Source organism: Hemiscyllium ocellatum, chromosome 11, assembly GCF_020745735.1.
Source record: "Hemiscyllium ocellatum isolate sHemOce1 chromosome 11, sHemOce1.pat.X.cur, whole genome shotgun sequence".
Classification (NCBI taxonomy): Eukaryota; Metazoa; Chordata; class Chondrichthyes; order Orectolobiformes; family Hemiscylliidae; genus Hemiscyllium; species Hemiscyllium ocellatum.
In genome coordinates this window covers 74965848-74982223 of record NC_083411.1, presented here as the reverse complement: position 1 = coordinate 74982223, position 16376 = coordinate 74965848, and the positions used below count along the sequence as shown (strand labels likewise).

The window sequence follows — 16376 nt, the reverse complement described above, 5'->3', positions numbered from 1 at the left end:
CTGTCCTTCAAAATATGCTTCACCTGAAAGGGTCTGAACCTATTCTCTCATAGACAGCAGATCCAACAGTGTTACTCTGTCACGCCAATCTAGGTTTATATGTTTACAACTCTGGAGATAAGCTTGAGCCCATAATGCTGTAGACTCAATGTCAAGGCTGCTGCATTTTTAAAAAAAAATAATTCTCCAGTTCCATACAAAGACAACAACTTCCATAAGCATCGAACTTGATCCACGTCCCCCACCCAAACCTGCCTCCCCGGTACATCAGAGTCAAGCCACTTGTCGTATTCATTTGGGAAGGAAGATGCTCTGAATTGTAAACGTGTATGTTAGATTTACACGACAATAAGACAGATGCCATCTTACAGCATTGAAGATTTAGCATGACAGAGACATGCTAATTAGCAAAACCGATTCACAGAGGAATGGGTTAGTCAGAAAGCTGCACACTCAACATAAACAAATTTCCTTAGGAATAAACTGGTGCAAACATTGTATACCTAAAACCTGCAGTGAATAAAGTACACTTGTTTATTCAAACCCTCTTTTCACTCTGCCAAGAATGCCAATGTCCATCAGCCACCAAATCAATGGCATCTATCACATGCAAAAAAAATGACCTACGTGCTTTACCACACAGAGCAGAGCGAGAAAAGAAAGACGACAGAATGGGGTTTAGTGTGGAAGACATAAAGAGAAGTCTAGGAAAATAGTGGTGCTGCTGTTTCTGAAAAAAACATATCAGATCACAGGAAGTTGGATGAGGATTTTTCAGAAGGCTACATCAATCTGCCACTAACATTGAAGAAATGTGGATGACCATTGCATTGTTGTTAAGGCATTCTGTAGAGATCCCAGAAAGCACCACCGGAAAATAGATACACTTTACTGCATGGAATTCTCAGAAACACATATGCGCTAAGGAAATTAACCCAGGACTATAAAATACAAATAATTTTCCCAGTTCCCAAAATAAGAAACTTATCTCTTCAATATTTACAGCTGAATATCTAAAGACACAGAAAATACAAATTATCCTTTCAGTATGCAGTAGAAACCTCTTATGCTCTTTGGTACCATTATACATATATTAATATATTATAGATAATTGATGTATGGTGGTGGGCTACAAACAGTGAGCGAGCCAACTTGGGTGCATTGACATCAAAGTGAGAATGCACAGTTTAAGTGGCTCACAAGAGTCAGAACTCAGCGGTTCAATTACTCGCTTAGAACCACTGGCTTTTTTTTTTACTCGTTATAATGTATACTATTTATCAGGAAACTGGTTAGAAGTGCTTCAGGCTGCAGTTAGTTTCCCACTGCTATTAAACTGCTGTTGGGAAGATAAGCAAAAATGGTAATAATAAACCCACAACAGTATGGTAACCCTAAGATATATAGCACGAAGGAGCTGGTATTATCAGGGTTTCAGTTTTTTTTCCCCTTTGGAACCAGTATAAAGAAATACTGCATGTGACTTACTGCAAATTGGGCATTAAAATAAATTCAACCTTAACAACAAGTTGCATTTATATGGCACCTTCAACAAAACAATACACTCCCAGGTGCCTCAGATGAGTATAAAATTTACACTCAGATCATCAAGGGTTGGTTAAAGAAAACAGTTTTAAGAAACATCTTGGGAGGGAAGAGGTGGAGCAATTTAGGGAAAGTATTCCAATGTAACAACTAAAGGTACAGTCACATCGCAACAGCAAGATAAAGGACATGGGAGTGTACAACTGGCCTGAATCATAATCCCACTGCGAGTGCCTTCCCCTTCCCAACTTCCAGGAATACAGTGCACAAAAAGGCAGCTAAAAGTTAACTTGAGATTACCTCAGAAGCCGCCTGCACATTCAATGTCAGAATGTCCAACCAAAAGGCATGACTTGGAGAAATAAACACAAGTAAAAAAAATTTAAAAAACATTGAGGCATCCAAAACTGGTCCATTAATGTGCCTTTCAGGTGTTTTTCCTAAGCTCTTACCTGCCCTCTCCGGCGGGTGTAAAACGACGTGGAACCCTACCCTGAAGGAAAGAAGAAGGGATCTTCTGCCCAGTGTCCAGAAAAAAAATACACTGAGCCTTCTACCAACAAAAAACAAAACTGTCCCAACATTAATACATTGCTCTTTGAGAGCTTGCTGCATGCAACTGGCTGCCCCATTACAGCAGTAAAACCTCAAAATTATAAAAAGGTGCTACATAAATGCAAAGTCTCTCTTTGGTTGGCATATACCATACTATAATTCTAGGTTTCAGGCTCTGGAGGCTCCAACACAATAAATAATAACAACAACAAAAAAGGATGACAGTGAAATTAAACTTGCTCCATCCATCTTGTGCCTATATTTTACAATGGCCAGGATACTGAAGAACACAGGAGAGAGGTAGAGGGGACGAAACATGAAGAGGATATTAAGTTGCCTCAGCTCATATTTATGCTCCTCCTTGCTGTTGGTCACACAACAGCATAAGAAGTATGTTGCTCAACTTGAAACCTGGGGGTGGAGCTGCCTTAGAAGGAGAGAAGAAAACATTGAAGTAAATCAATTCCAAGCACGAATTATGACTGCAAGCAGACATGCATGCTTAAACAAAAAAAATCTAAATACTTAGCCTCAGGGAAAAGCAAATAAGAGTAAAGGTCTAACGAAACAGAAAGGATTTGTTGTTACCTTTAAGAAGCTATTGAAATTCACACAAGACAAACAAGGGTCAGTTCTGATACTGTAACAAACTGTCACCATAAGGTTTTACTGATCAGAGTTTAATCTAGTGTTGAGTTTTTAAAGAAATGCAGTTTTTTAAATTCTATTTTGCTGTGCAATGCTGGTACTAAGTGGTAGCCATTAAGAAAAGGATCTGCCCCACCACTGAAAGTTCGTTGTTACAGTTAGTTAGCTGCTACATATTTGCTGAAAGCAATTCATTTCTCTCTCAGCACTGGGATTGTGGACCCCTCCATTCCCCCAAATAGTCCTGTTTATCATCATCCATCATTTAACTAAAATGATCCACATGTCCGTTTAGAGCCATAAATGCACAGCACAGAAACAGATCCTTCAGTCTAACTCGTCCATGCTGACCAGATATCCCAAAGTAATCCAGTCCCATTTGTCAGCAATTGGCCTATGTGCCTCTAAACCCTACCTATTCATAGACCCGTCCAGATACCTTTTAAATGTTGGAATTGTACCAACCTCCACCATTTCCTCTGGCAGCTCATTCCATACACGCACCATCCTCTGCACGAAAAATTGACCCTTAGATCCCATTTAATTTTTTTCCCCTCTCACCCAAAATCTATGCCCTCTAGTTCTGGATGCCCCATCCCAGGGAAAAGGTCTTGTCTATTTACCCTATCGATGCCCTCATGATTTTATAAACCTCTATAAGGTCACCCCTCAGCCTCCTATGCTTCTGGGAAAACTGCCCCAGCCTATCCAGCCTCTGTCTATACCTCAAACCCTCCAGCCCTAGCAACATCCTGCAAATCATTTGAATCCTTTCAAGTTTCACAACATCCTTCTAATAGGAGGGAGATCAGAATTACATACACTACTTCAAAAATGGCCTGTATACCCGCAACATGACCTTCCAACTAAAGGATGCTCAAGATAATATGTCTTTGTAAAGATTTTTAGAAAGCACTATGTGATTAATTAATCCATCCTGTGCAAGATGGTTAGATTTTCATACCCTAGGATCGATGAAATGTTTTGCACACTTTTATTCTAATTTAAATTAATTGTTTTGTTCAGAGCTGCAGCCAAAAACAGGCCCTATTCTTTCTCCAACACAGTTAAATAGGCGAAGCAACCATTTAGAAAGGTCAGAGCCAATCTTGAAAACTGGTTTCACCATATTTACAATAGCAATTGGCCTATGTGCCTCTAAACCCTACCTATTCACAGACCCGTCCAGATACCTTTTAAATGTTGGAATTGTACCAACCTCCACCATTTCCTCTGGCAGCTCATTCCATACACACACCATCCTCTGCACGAAAAATTGACCATTCAGCCCCTCAAGTCCACACTGGCTCTTTGAATGAGCTTGACTATTCGCCCTGCCTTCCCCTTTCAGCCCCACATATGGTCTTATTCCATGGCAACCATCGAAACGCCTCGAACTGGGAAGGAAGTTGTCATTTTGAATTGTTTACCTTTCTCATCAGAGCTAGTGAAATAAGGAAAACTACATTCCATCGTTTTAAAACAATGCACAACTGTTACTCTGCCTCTGAAATTGTGCAATAAAGTACCTTTAAAAAAAACGATGGAGACTAATCAGGACCCTGTGACCTTTTGTAATATTCCAGAAACACCTCTCGAACGGCTCAGCCACGAGATAGCTCGTTCTCGAAACTGAACTGTGGTGATTGTGACGCACAGCAGCTTTAGATTAGATTAGATTACTTACAGTGTGGAAACAGGCCCTTCGGCCCAACGAGTCCACACCGACCCGCTGAAGCGCAACCCACCCATACCCTTACCCCTACATTTACCCCTTACCTAACACTACGGGCAATTTAGCATGGCCAATTCACCTGACCCGCACATCTTTGGACTGTGGGAGGAAACCGGACTGTGGGAGCAAACCGGACTGTGGGAGCTTGCCTCTTGTGCCCGAAACGTCTCAGAAGAAATTTGTTCTCTTCTTCGGGTGGTAAAGGTACAAGGTGAGCTCCTGCCCGTTACAATCACTACAGGAGCTCTGCAAGAAAAGCATCCAAAAAAGCAGCCCAATTATTTCAGCTTGATTGAGGGCTATTGTTTAACATGCTTGAACTTAATCAAACCCAAACTAAGCCTTAGATTCTGTTATCAATCAATTAGAACCTGCCACTCAACAATAGGTTTCTAAAATCCAGAACGTTTAAAGCAGTTGAATGAAACTAATTAAAAATTTAGACAATTATGTTTGAATCATGTGAAAATTCAACTAATGAGGTAAATGTAAAAACCATGGATTTTTTTGAAACTCAGAAGCGTATGAAAATATGGATGAGGGAAAGATAAAGCATGAGAACAAGGCCCATAAGATATAGGTGCAGTATTAGGCCATTTGGCCCATCAAGTCTGCTCCACATTTACTAAATCCTTAAGTCCTTTCCAGATTTTACTTTCCTGCCTATATTGGTATTACGAGCAAATTGGTATTACGAGCAAACTTGCATTCAGTCGCTTTAGCCAAATTATTGCTCTGCATTGCTAAAATGTTTCTCAACCCCATTCTTCTGCCTTCTCTCTGTAACCTTTCATCACAACACCCTGCCCACCCACCCCCGGAACCTGTCCTCAGCTTAATACTACCTATACCTAGCTGCTTTTAGTTTGGAAGAAGGATCTCAAGAGTGAAACATTAACTTTGTTTTCTCTCCACAGATGCTGCCAGACCTGCAGCATTTTGGACTTTTGTTCATTTCAGAGCCCCAGCATCTACAGTTCTTTGTTTCATTTCACTAACAAAGGGCTGTTTTCAGCTTTGCGCTTCTGAAAAGATTACCTGCACATCAGCTAAGCACAGTGTGCAACCTTGGGCATTTAAACATTGGCCAGACAGAAGACAGATTCCAGTTTGTGCTTTTCCGGGAGACGCTCTCAATCCATCAGACAAAATCAAAAAAAATTAATGGCACTGCAAGACCAGACAGTCTCAGGTTCAATATCTACATGCAAATATAGATATGGAAGAAAAATTATGAGCAGGAATAATCAACTATGATCTTAGCTGCACTTTGCTGTCAGATCTTCAGAACACAGATCTTCTGATGTGGCCTAGTAAGTCACCCAGTTCAAGGACAATTAACAATAGACAATGAATAATGACCTTTCCAGCAACACCCACGCCGCAGGAAAGAATAAAAATGGACAGCTTCTTTTCAGACTTTGTCTCCTTGCTTTAACCTCTCCCACAAGGAAAATCTTCCTTTCACCAACCCTCCTATAAATTACAAACAAATCTTGAATGATTCAAGAAGGTTACTGTTCAACCTTCTAAATTTCCCAATGATTCAGGTCCACCTTTTCCTCAAAGTAACTCACTCACTCACTCCGAATCATCTGTGAAACCTTGAAGCTTTGAATGTAATTATGTTGTGTTTTTATTATAAAGTGATCAAAACCGCATGCAGCTCTCTGGATGTGGCCTCACAAATGACCTGTACAAATGAGGTAAAGCATCCTTACTTTTATATGCTATTTCCCCTTGCAATCAACAGCAAACATCCCCTTTCTAAATCATTGCTAATCACATGCTGTGCCTGTATACTAACTTTTTGTGCTTCATGCACCAGATAACCAGATCTCTCTGTACCATAATGTTCTGCGATATCTCATTGTTTAAATAAAATGCTTCTCGTCTCTTCTTCCTACCCAAATAGACAAGTTCATATTTTTCCTCATTATACTTTCTCTGCAAAGTTTCTATCCATTAACTTATCCTTTCCACATATCTTTACTGACTCCTTAAGTCACTTTCACATTTTACTTTCCTACCTATATTTGTATCGCTCGCAAATTTAACTTTACATTTAGCTCCATTCATCCAAGTTATCTATGTGTACTGTAAATAGCTTAAGTCCAGCACTGATTTTTATAGCATTTATTCATTACAATATACAATCTGAAAAGATGCATTTATACCTATGATTTCTGGTCACTGACCTATACTCTGTCCATCCTAATATGTTACCTCTACAACTTTAGCTCTTATTTTATGTAGTAACCTTTGCACTAGCACTTTGTGAAATGTCTTCTGAAAATTTAAGTACACATAGCCACAGGTTCCTCTTTATCCACATGGTTTGTTACTTCCTCAAAGAATTCCAATAAATTAGTCAAACATAAAATGTTGGTGTTTTTCTAAAAAAAATGCTTTCTTACTTCTTTCAAATACTTCTAGATTTCTTACAGTTATTGTAAGTATATGAATAAGAAATGTTTGGAGAGATATGCTCAAGACCAGGTGGCTGGGACTCGTTCAGTTTGGGATTATGTTGTAAATATATATATAGCTTACCGGTAGGATAGATTCTGACTGTGAGTGGGCGCATCCTCGGCGCTTGGAGGTCACGTGGTCCTCTGATGCGTGCGCAGAGGATGACCACGTGGTGCTCCGAGACGCGGGCGCGGTCACGTGGTCTCCCTGTTTTGCGCTCCGGAAGAGTGCCGGGAGGTCACATGATCGGCCGTTTCGCGCCCTGGAAGTGTGCAAGTTGGCCGTTTCGCGCCCGAAAGGAGGCCGCGTGGTGCTCCTTTGTCTCAGAAAAGGGAAGATCACGTGGGATCGGACATCCGGGAATGCGAGGAGGTGGGGAATGGAGTCAGAGCAACGGCCAATTAGAAGACAATTTCACTTGAGTGATGGTATGATGTTTTGTATGGTATAAAAGACTGGATCAGGGACAAATATACGTCTTTTGTCTTTGTGAACTGACTTACTTAGTAGTTTGTCAGGGATAGAAAGGTTAAGACCCAGAGTTCTGTATGCTTTATCCACTTATTGTTAGAATAAAACTAAAAGTGTAAGATTAAATATCTTTTCCTATTGCTTTATTTAAAGAGCACGCAGGACTTGGCTCACACATAAAAGAAAATAAGTTTGTAGATTGAGCCTAAAGTCCTTCAATGCTCAGCATGGATGAGTTGGACCAAAGGGTCTGTTGCTGTGCTGTATGGCTTAATGACTAAAATTATCCTTTTAAAAATGAGGCAAAGGTTGTGAATGTTAATCTTTGTTGCTTTCTATATTCTGGAAAATCTTCTGACCAATCACTAAACTTTATAAAATCATACTCTTTTCCTTTAATGCAAGCAGATTACAACGTACCTCGGTGTGCGGGAAGAGCAAGGAGGTTGGGAGGGTGGGGAGCGGTTTACTCCAGTTGCTGCCCAAAGGCTTCTGCTGGACAATGTGCGTGAGAATGAGAATATGAAAAAGAGATAAAAATTGATCTGAAATACCACCCAAAGGCAAATAACTCATTAACAAATCAGTGTCAAAGTTATTAGATTAGATTACTTACTGTGTGGAAACAGACCCTTTGGCCCAACAAGTCCACACCGACCCGCCACCCACCCAGACCCATTCCCTTACATTTACCCCTTCATCTAACACTACGGGCAATTTAGCGTGGCCAATTCACCTGAACTGCACATGTTTGGACTGCGGGAGGAAACCGGAGCACCGGGAGGAAACCCACATAGACACCAGGTGAATGTGCTGACTCCACACAGACAGTTGCCTGAGGCGAGAATTGAACCCGGGTCTCTGGCGCTGTGAGGTAGCAGTGCTAACCACTGAGCCACCATGCCGCCCCAAATGAAGAATGGCCAAAGTAACAGTCCCTGCATGAATTATCAGGAGTATAAGGAGAAAGCAGGGATGGAATGAATGACTCCTGAGGTATTATACCACTGTCAGAAATACCTGCGACTTTGATACCTCTCAATGAAGTTCTCTGCACCAACTGGATTGCAAAACTGCAATTCGGGATGGGCCGAGCCAGCAATGTCCTCATCCCATGAATGAATAAAAAAGAACCCATTTTATTTGCAGTTGTGAGAGGTGTGTCACAATCAACTTCTTGCAATCAGTTTAGTTTCAAGGCTATAGATCAGGGACCTCCCCATTATTAGTATCTCCCATGAACAAGGTGTGGTGTGGAAGTGCGAGCTAACACTAGTTCGCTACTGACATGCACTTGCTGTGGCACCAGCAGCAGCTCAAGCACAGGTTACCTGTCCACTTAAATATTAGCTCAAAGCTGGGCAGTCAAAAAAAAGATTGAAACTGAACCAACAGCGATAAAAGAAATCAACACAGAGACACGGGAATACATCGGAAACACAGCACATTGGTCTTATCTCAATCAATATGGTAGGTTTGCATGATGCATTCCTAAAACACAAATCCTATGCAGCCAACAGAAATCGCAATGTTACTAACCAGCAGCTGCCTGTTAGTTGGAAGATGCAACATAGCTTTATATAGGGACTGGCTGCAATCATCATCCTCTGAAGACCAACTTAAAAGTAACTACTTCATAACAGTTCATAACCACATGTTGATCCTCAGTCAAGACACAACTGTTCCACAAGCCTCCAAATACATACAGCCACGTTTCTGGCTTGCAGTTGCCGATTACACCAGTGCTGACTACCAGCGAAGTGGGCAGCTGCCTGGAAACCAATCAGAACCAAACAGGAATTTCATGTTACAGTAAAATAAAGCTGCTGTCATATCAGCTCACCTTGATAGCACTTAATACTGTTCAAGATCACACAAGAGGATACAATGTCACTATCCACTCATCTGTTGCAAAGATGGCATCTAAATCAAATACTTCAGTCTTTATTTGCATTTTTTTAATGCATCATCTATGTAGGACTGTTGATTGCCTTGAATATCTGTCCTAATCTCCTACTGGGAATGTTGGGGTGGGGGGCGCTCTGTCTGTTCAATTGTGGAGGGAATCACTTGATGAACCACTCCTCGATCTGGACACCCAGGGACTGGATCAGCGTGAAGAGATAGCAAATCAGAAACTACAGTGCTCTGACTGGAGGGGTGCCCTCAGTTGACAGCACACTTGCGTGTCAAAAGGTTGTGGGTTCAAGGTTCACTCCACAGTTTTGAACAAACATCCCAGGCTGACACACCAATGCGGTACTGAGGTTGACATTATAATGTTTGAAGTTCCTATCTTTTAGGATAGATGTTAAACTGAGGCCCTATCAGCTCTGTTATCTGGGACTAAAACACCCACGTCATTACTTCAAATTAGAAACAGGTGAGTTATTCTTGGTGTCCTGCCTAATACGTAATCCACAACTAAAATCACAAAAGGATGATAACTCCCGGCCCCATCACATTATTGGCTGTGAGAACTCGCTATTGTTTCATTATAAACAGCGACTACACATGAAAAATACTTTGGAATGTCCTGGGATTGTGAAAAGGTTCTACCTGAATTTAAGTTTTTCTTTCTCACTCTGACTTGGTCACGGAATCAGTCATCCCCAGGTTCGGTGTTCGGATTGCTGCACAGCAGATGGCTCAGCCTCATCATGCCATCAGCAGGCAGCTTGGCTGATGTGAAACGAGCCAGTTCTGGTCTCTTTCCTATTGGAAGGATGTTGTGAAACTTGAAAGGGTTCAAAAAAGATTTACAAGGCTGTTGCCAGGGTTGGAGGATTTGAGCTACAGGAGGTTGAACAGGCTGGGACTGTTTTCCCTGGAGCATCACAGGCTGAGGGGTGACCTTATAGAGGTTTATAAAATCATGAGGGGCATGGACAGGGTAAACAGTCAAAGTCCCTTCCCTGGGTTGGGGGAATCCAGAACTAGAGGGCATAGGTTTAGGGTGAGAGGGGAAAGATGTAAAAGGGACCTAAGGGGCAACTTTTTCATACAGAGGGTGCTGCATGTATGGAATGAACTGCCAGAGGATGTGGTGGTGCAATTAAAGCATTTAAAAGGCATCTGGATGGATATATGAATAGGAAAGGTGTAGAGGGATATGGCAGAAGTGGGTGCTGCAGATGCTGGAGATCAGAGTCAAGATTAGAGTGGTGCTGGAAAAGCACAGCAGATCTGGCAGCATCCGAGGAGCAGGAAAATCGACGTTTCGGGCTCTAATGAAGAGCTGTTGCCCGAAACGTTGATTTTCCTGCTCCTCGGATGCTTCCAGACCTGCTGTGCTTTTCCAGCACCACGCTAATCTTGACTCTGATCTCCAGCATCTGCAGTACCCACTTCTGCCTAGTTGATTTTAACCTTACTGCGAATCCTCTTCCAAGGATGCCTACCTTGAAGAAGTTCTCCTCCCTCTCTCTGCTGATGAAGTACTTTTGCCCAAAATGTTGATTTTCCTGATCTTCGGATGCTGCCTGACGTGAGGCGCTCTTCCAGCGCCACTATAATCTTGATTTAGAGTGATATGGGCCAAGTGCTAGCAAATGGGACTAGGTTAGGTTAGGATATCTGGTCAGCATGGACGAGCGGACCCAAGGGTCTGTTTCGTACATCTGTAACTCTATTCAAATTAAAAACTTGGAAAATTTTCTGATAAGTGCTCCTATTTGTGTACTCACTAGGCCCCAGCCATCCTCTTGGTTCATTTATTCTGCTATGTGGTTGAATATATGGTTTCCTGTGACAGAACAAATTCATGCTTGTCACCAAGGTGGTTTCCGATCACATGACATTAGACACTGGACCTCAGTGAGCCAGCTCATTTGCTCCTCTTCCTTCTATGTAAAGCACACACAAACACAAACTTTATAGACAATTACCAACAGTGTGTTTCTCGAGACAAGCACAGTTGGAAATTTAAATTTTAGCAATTTTTTTAAAATATTAACTGAGGCTTTGCTTCAAGGGGTTGAGTCTTTTGAAAATAGATTTAATGAAAAGTCTGAGTAGTGTAATGCAAAAACCGTTTTAATAGGCCCCAAACTCATCAACAGAACTGTCTCCTCAGGTGGGAGGTGGGGGAAGGAAAGAGTGAGATGGAAAATTAAAAACAGCCACACAAAGCAAGACAGATGCATGCAAAAATAAACGGTGCACGCACTTGGGGAGTGAGAAAGAAAACATTCACCCACAAAAGAGATCATAACTGAGGGATAAGGGAGACCACAAAAAGTCTTGGAAAAATCTGTTGAGACCAGGAACACTTAGATTTCCCATGGATAATGCATATTCCATTGTTCATCAGAACTGCAAATAGATACCTTTGCGTTTCTACAATGATGGAAGCTTGATACAGTATGCCAGATACAGCAGATGTGTATTTAAATGTGCAACACTGGTATTGTAAGAAGGCTGGTGTAAACACTAACGTGTTTTCCCAACTTTTGCATAAACAAATAAGTGCAGATGATGATCCCAGTGGTGCAGTATAAGCAGGCTGAAAATGAGGAAAGCTAGCTTCAGGAACTAGGAATGGCAGACATGCAGGTACTGAAGCTGCTTTGGTTATTTTAAGATAAACTGGATCAGAACCATTCATTCCACTGCAAGCGGACTGAGGAGTTTCTCTAGACATGAGCCACTTTTTACGAAGACAATCAAGCCCAGGTTGAGAAGAAGGCTAATTCTAAAAGAAGAGGTACTAAAATTCTGTGAGGAAGGAAGAATTTTAAAGGATTTTGACTGACACTGAGGCGCACATACTGTATGGTTTTGTGAGCCAACATGTAAGATCTGTCTTAGATGCATCTGTTATTTTAATGTGTGATTATTATCAACCACAATTTGTGTACTAAGTCTTGTTTAACTGGTGTTCTAAAACCCTGAATTGATGCAAGTGGTTACCTAAAATATTTAATGTGTGCTTTCTTTGACCTGTTCTGGAAGAAAGCATTTGTTTTAAAACTGTGGAAACTATTGCTTCACTTCAGATTTTTAAAGAAACAAGTTATTGATCTCCTTCAGGATAATAACATTACAGACTGAGCAGGCAGATAATGTATCACAGCTTTAAAAAGCCAAGACAGTAATCTTGTTGGGAAATACTGACTCATTGTTCCCTATCAAGGCTTCAAGCTCTTCAGCCCTTGAGCTGCAAGGTGTAAGGTGACCAACATCTAGTCAATGCGGCAATTAATAAGAAGCGAACCAAATGGGAAAAGCTCATGAAAGAATGACATTCTGTCAAAGTGAAACCATCAACTTCAACACTGAACATACAGGGGCAATGCACTTTTAGAATATGATAATTTTATTTTGTTCAAAGAGCACAATCTGTAGGCAGCCCATCCATGCAATATTTCTTAAATTCCCATTTCGGAAATTGGCTCTAACCTCACACCTTTAAATGCATTGTCTGAGCTGAGATGTCACTTTTTTAAAATAAAACCTTAAATTATCTCAGGAATGTGACTTGAAAGAAGTCCTGGGATTTACATATTAATGAATCGAAACCTGCAACCCATTCTAACTGATTAAAGACTTTACAGCAATCGAGGTTTGTTCACTACGTCGCATCAGTCTTATGACATTTTGATCTTTTATTATGAATTCTGCGTCCTGTGATCATACCCGACTAGCTACCTGATGAAGGAGCAGTGCTCTGAAAGCCTGTACTTCCAAATAAACCTGTTGGATTATAACCTGGTGTTGTGTGACTTTTAACTTTTTCCACCCCAGTCCAGCACTGGCACCTCCACACCCTAGTTCTCCCAGGCACTGTAACAAGATGTTTTGTTTGATTGGTGAGCTGCTGCCATGCCGATCAATATATCTAAAGCTGACTAACTCTATCCCTGAAGAGGTAGACCTCATCCTTGTAAAGTAACAGGAACAGAACCAACAGAATAATGACAAAGAACTGCAATGCTGGAAATCTAAAACAAAAAGCCAATGCTGGAGAAACTCAGCAAGTGTGGCAGTTTCAATAGAGAATAACATTAACTGGCAGATGGAACTAAGACGAATCTTGGAACTTGGCTCAAGAGACCACAGAGTATATGCTTTCCTCTTTGCAGATGCTGAACTGAAAATGTGTTGCTGGTTAAAGCGCAGCAGGTCAGGCAGCATCCAAGGAACAGGAAATTCGACGTTTCGGACAAAAGCCCTTCATCGGGCCCCGAAATGTCGAATTTCCTGTTCCTTGGATGCTGCCTGACCTGCTGCGCTTTAACCAGCAACACATTTTCAGCTCTGATCTCCAGCATCTGCAGACCTCACTTTTTACTCTTTGCAGATGCTGCCACACTTGCTGAGTTGCTGAGGATGATTATGCAAGAAAACTTTGCTCGGCCCTACTGAGGGAAATCCTCCATGATACTCAATGAAAATGACACAGTGAAAAATATGGTAAGGTTCAGGTCCATAGATTGAAACATAATGAATCAAAGTAATGCTGGTCCTGTTTCTGAAACAAAAAAAAAATGAAGTGCTGGAGAAACTCAGCATGTATGGCAGCATCTATGGAGAAAAACATTAACTGGCAGATGCAACTAAGACAAATCCTGGAACTTGGCTCAAGAGACCATAGAGTATACGCTTTCCTCTTTGCAGATGCTGCCACACTTGTTGAGTTTCTCCAGGACTCCATTTTTGTTTCAGAAATAGAAACAGCATTACCTTTACTCATTAAGTTTCAATCTATGCATCTGAATCTTCTTATTTTTTTCACTAAGTGTCATTTTGATTATGTTTCATGGAGTTGTTCCCTATGTGGGGCCTAATGAAGTTTTCTTGCATGATCATCCTAAACTGGGATCCTTCCAAATTCCTGACATAGTCCAGGCCTTGAGAAAACACTGGACCTATGCATTTCTTTACAATAACTGGTCTGTGACAGGATTTAGCAGCAATGAGCATTGTGCATGTGTCAGACTCGCACAAACTGATAGTCCTAAATAGTAAAACCAACTTCAAATCAAACATGTAGGTCACAAGTTGGATTTATATTCCCCTCTGGAGAAGGCAGTGAAAATTTTGGGAAGTGAAAACATTTGACAGATCATTGGAAACCCAGAGCCTGTCCAACGTCGAACTGAGAATATTGATTCATTAAAAATACTTGAATTCATAGAATCTGGAATTCATTGCCTGGAAGGCGAGTCAAGGTAGAAACCTTCATTACATTTAAGTACAATTTAATGCCAAGTGGCAATGAGCAAGTGTTGGAAAATAGAATTTGAATAGTTAAGTGCTCGTTTTTGACAGGCACAGACTCGATGGGCTGAAGGGCCTTTATCTGTGCTGTAGATTTCAATGACTCTATGAAAGAAATGAGAGACGAGTAAATTCTTTTCGTGAGCTTAACCAGTCTAGCTAGGCATCTCCCCAAGCAAACCCAGTGACACCAGTCTTCTATACAGTTACGTCTCACTGCATTCCTGCCTAGACAAAGTCTGAATGGGGAATCCGGTCGAGTTACTTGGCAGATAGAATTTGCTTGAATAGCAAATTCCCCTAATATGAGAAGCCTAAGAAAGTGGCCCTTACTGTTGCAAACTGGACAGAATGCTCACGTTTAGTCTCAAATCAACTGCTTTCTGTCAAGTGAACCAAAGTGCATGGAGGTCCAGCTTCTGAAACAATCACAATCCATTGACTTTTGTCTTGGAATAGAAAACACTAATGGTGAAAGTGAGCCCAATACTTGCATACTGATCGACAAGATCAGCATCAGTGGTGCTTTGCTGCAGAGGACTGGTAACCCCACCCTTGAGCTTCCCACAATCTTCCGTCAACACTACTTGCACTCCACCCCCTGCTGCACTCACTGCACTCAGTAATGACAGGTCAGATGTGCAAGTGCTGAGAATGAAATTCAGTGCTCTTTAAGATGCAAGAGTTTTTTTTATAGGTACAATTAATTGCACTTGTACTTCTTTTCATAGCACTGACCGCTTTTTGATAGCGCTGAAGATCAGGGCTTCTTTCCACAGACAAATGGGAGTATCATACTGTAAAATGTGCAAAATTGATGACTTAGGCTCAGTACAGAAGTAGCCAAACCCAGTGCTGGATTTTCAGTGCACTTTGGAGGACAGTGTTGATGCAGATTTGAAGATTGCAATCCCAAAAGGTGTTGCTGAATCCAAGCATCCCCGGGACATGCTTCAAAGTTCAAAGTGCTGCAGTGGGGTTTGGGGGCTGTGGCGCAGAGATGGGAGTTGAGGACACAATTGTCATTTGAGGAGCTTGTTAGCGGGCAGACGAGAAAAGGAATTGAACATAGAGAACATGGAACATAGAAAAGTACAGCATAGAACAAGCCCTTCGGCCCATAATTTTGTGATGAGGATTAATCTTAATGTAAAATAAAATAACCTAACTTACACACCCCACAATTCACTGCTGTCCATGTACATGCCCAGCAGTCGCTTAGAAGTCCCTAATGAGACTGCTAATGACTCAATTTTCAAACTGAAATCCAAACAAACAATTTTCCGCAATTCAGCACGTAGCAGGAGGTAAAAGTATTCTTAACACAGTGAAAAATAGGTTGGAACCCAGGGATCTTCTGCCAGATCATGCACAGTACTTAGCAGTTAGCCGAATGCCCTCTGCTGCGCATGGTGAGACCTGCTAGCTGTCCAAGGTACTGCTTGCTTTCCTCTACGATATATCAGCAGGGCCCAGCATGTCTGCCACTGGTGACTTGCCTTTTACAGGCAGCTCCCACCTCATGGTGATGCCTGGTTGGATGCTAAAGCTAACCTCTGGACCAATCAGGGGATTTTAAAAGGTCATGCCAAATCAGCAGCACAGTTGTGGCCTGGGGTCAAGATCCTGAAATCAAGATCCTAAAATCAGCTGGGCATTGGAACCCTATGAACCCAAGCACTACAATGACGAGAGAATTGCCAGAAACACGACACAATGGTCTGCGACT

At 41.5% G+C, this 16376-nt stretch overlaps 1 protein-coding gene across 6 annotated transcripts in view; it reads right to left on the bottom strand.

The window, feature by feature from the left end:
* The window catches only part of elf1 (E74-like ETS transcription factor 1), a 269290-nt gene that overhangs the window by 108519 nt on the left and 144395 nt on the right, over positions 1–16376 (bottom strand). Inside the window, exon 1 of one of the 6 annotated variants that reach the window (XM_060832624.1) lies at positions 11113–11132. The exons of 4 other annotated variants lie outside the window; for them this stretch is intronic. The gene's annotated coding sequence lies outside the window, so the exon portion shown is untranslated. Of the gene's footprint in view, positions 1–7846; positions 7895–11112; positions 11133–16376 lie in introns of those variants that run through there. One more of the 6 variants, XM_060832623.1, reaches the window with a different exon arrangement.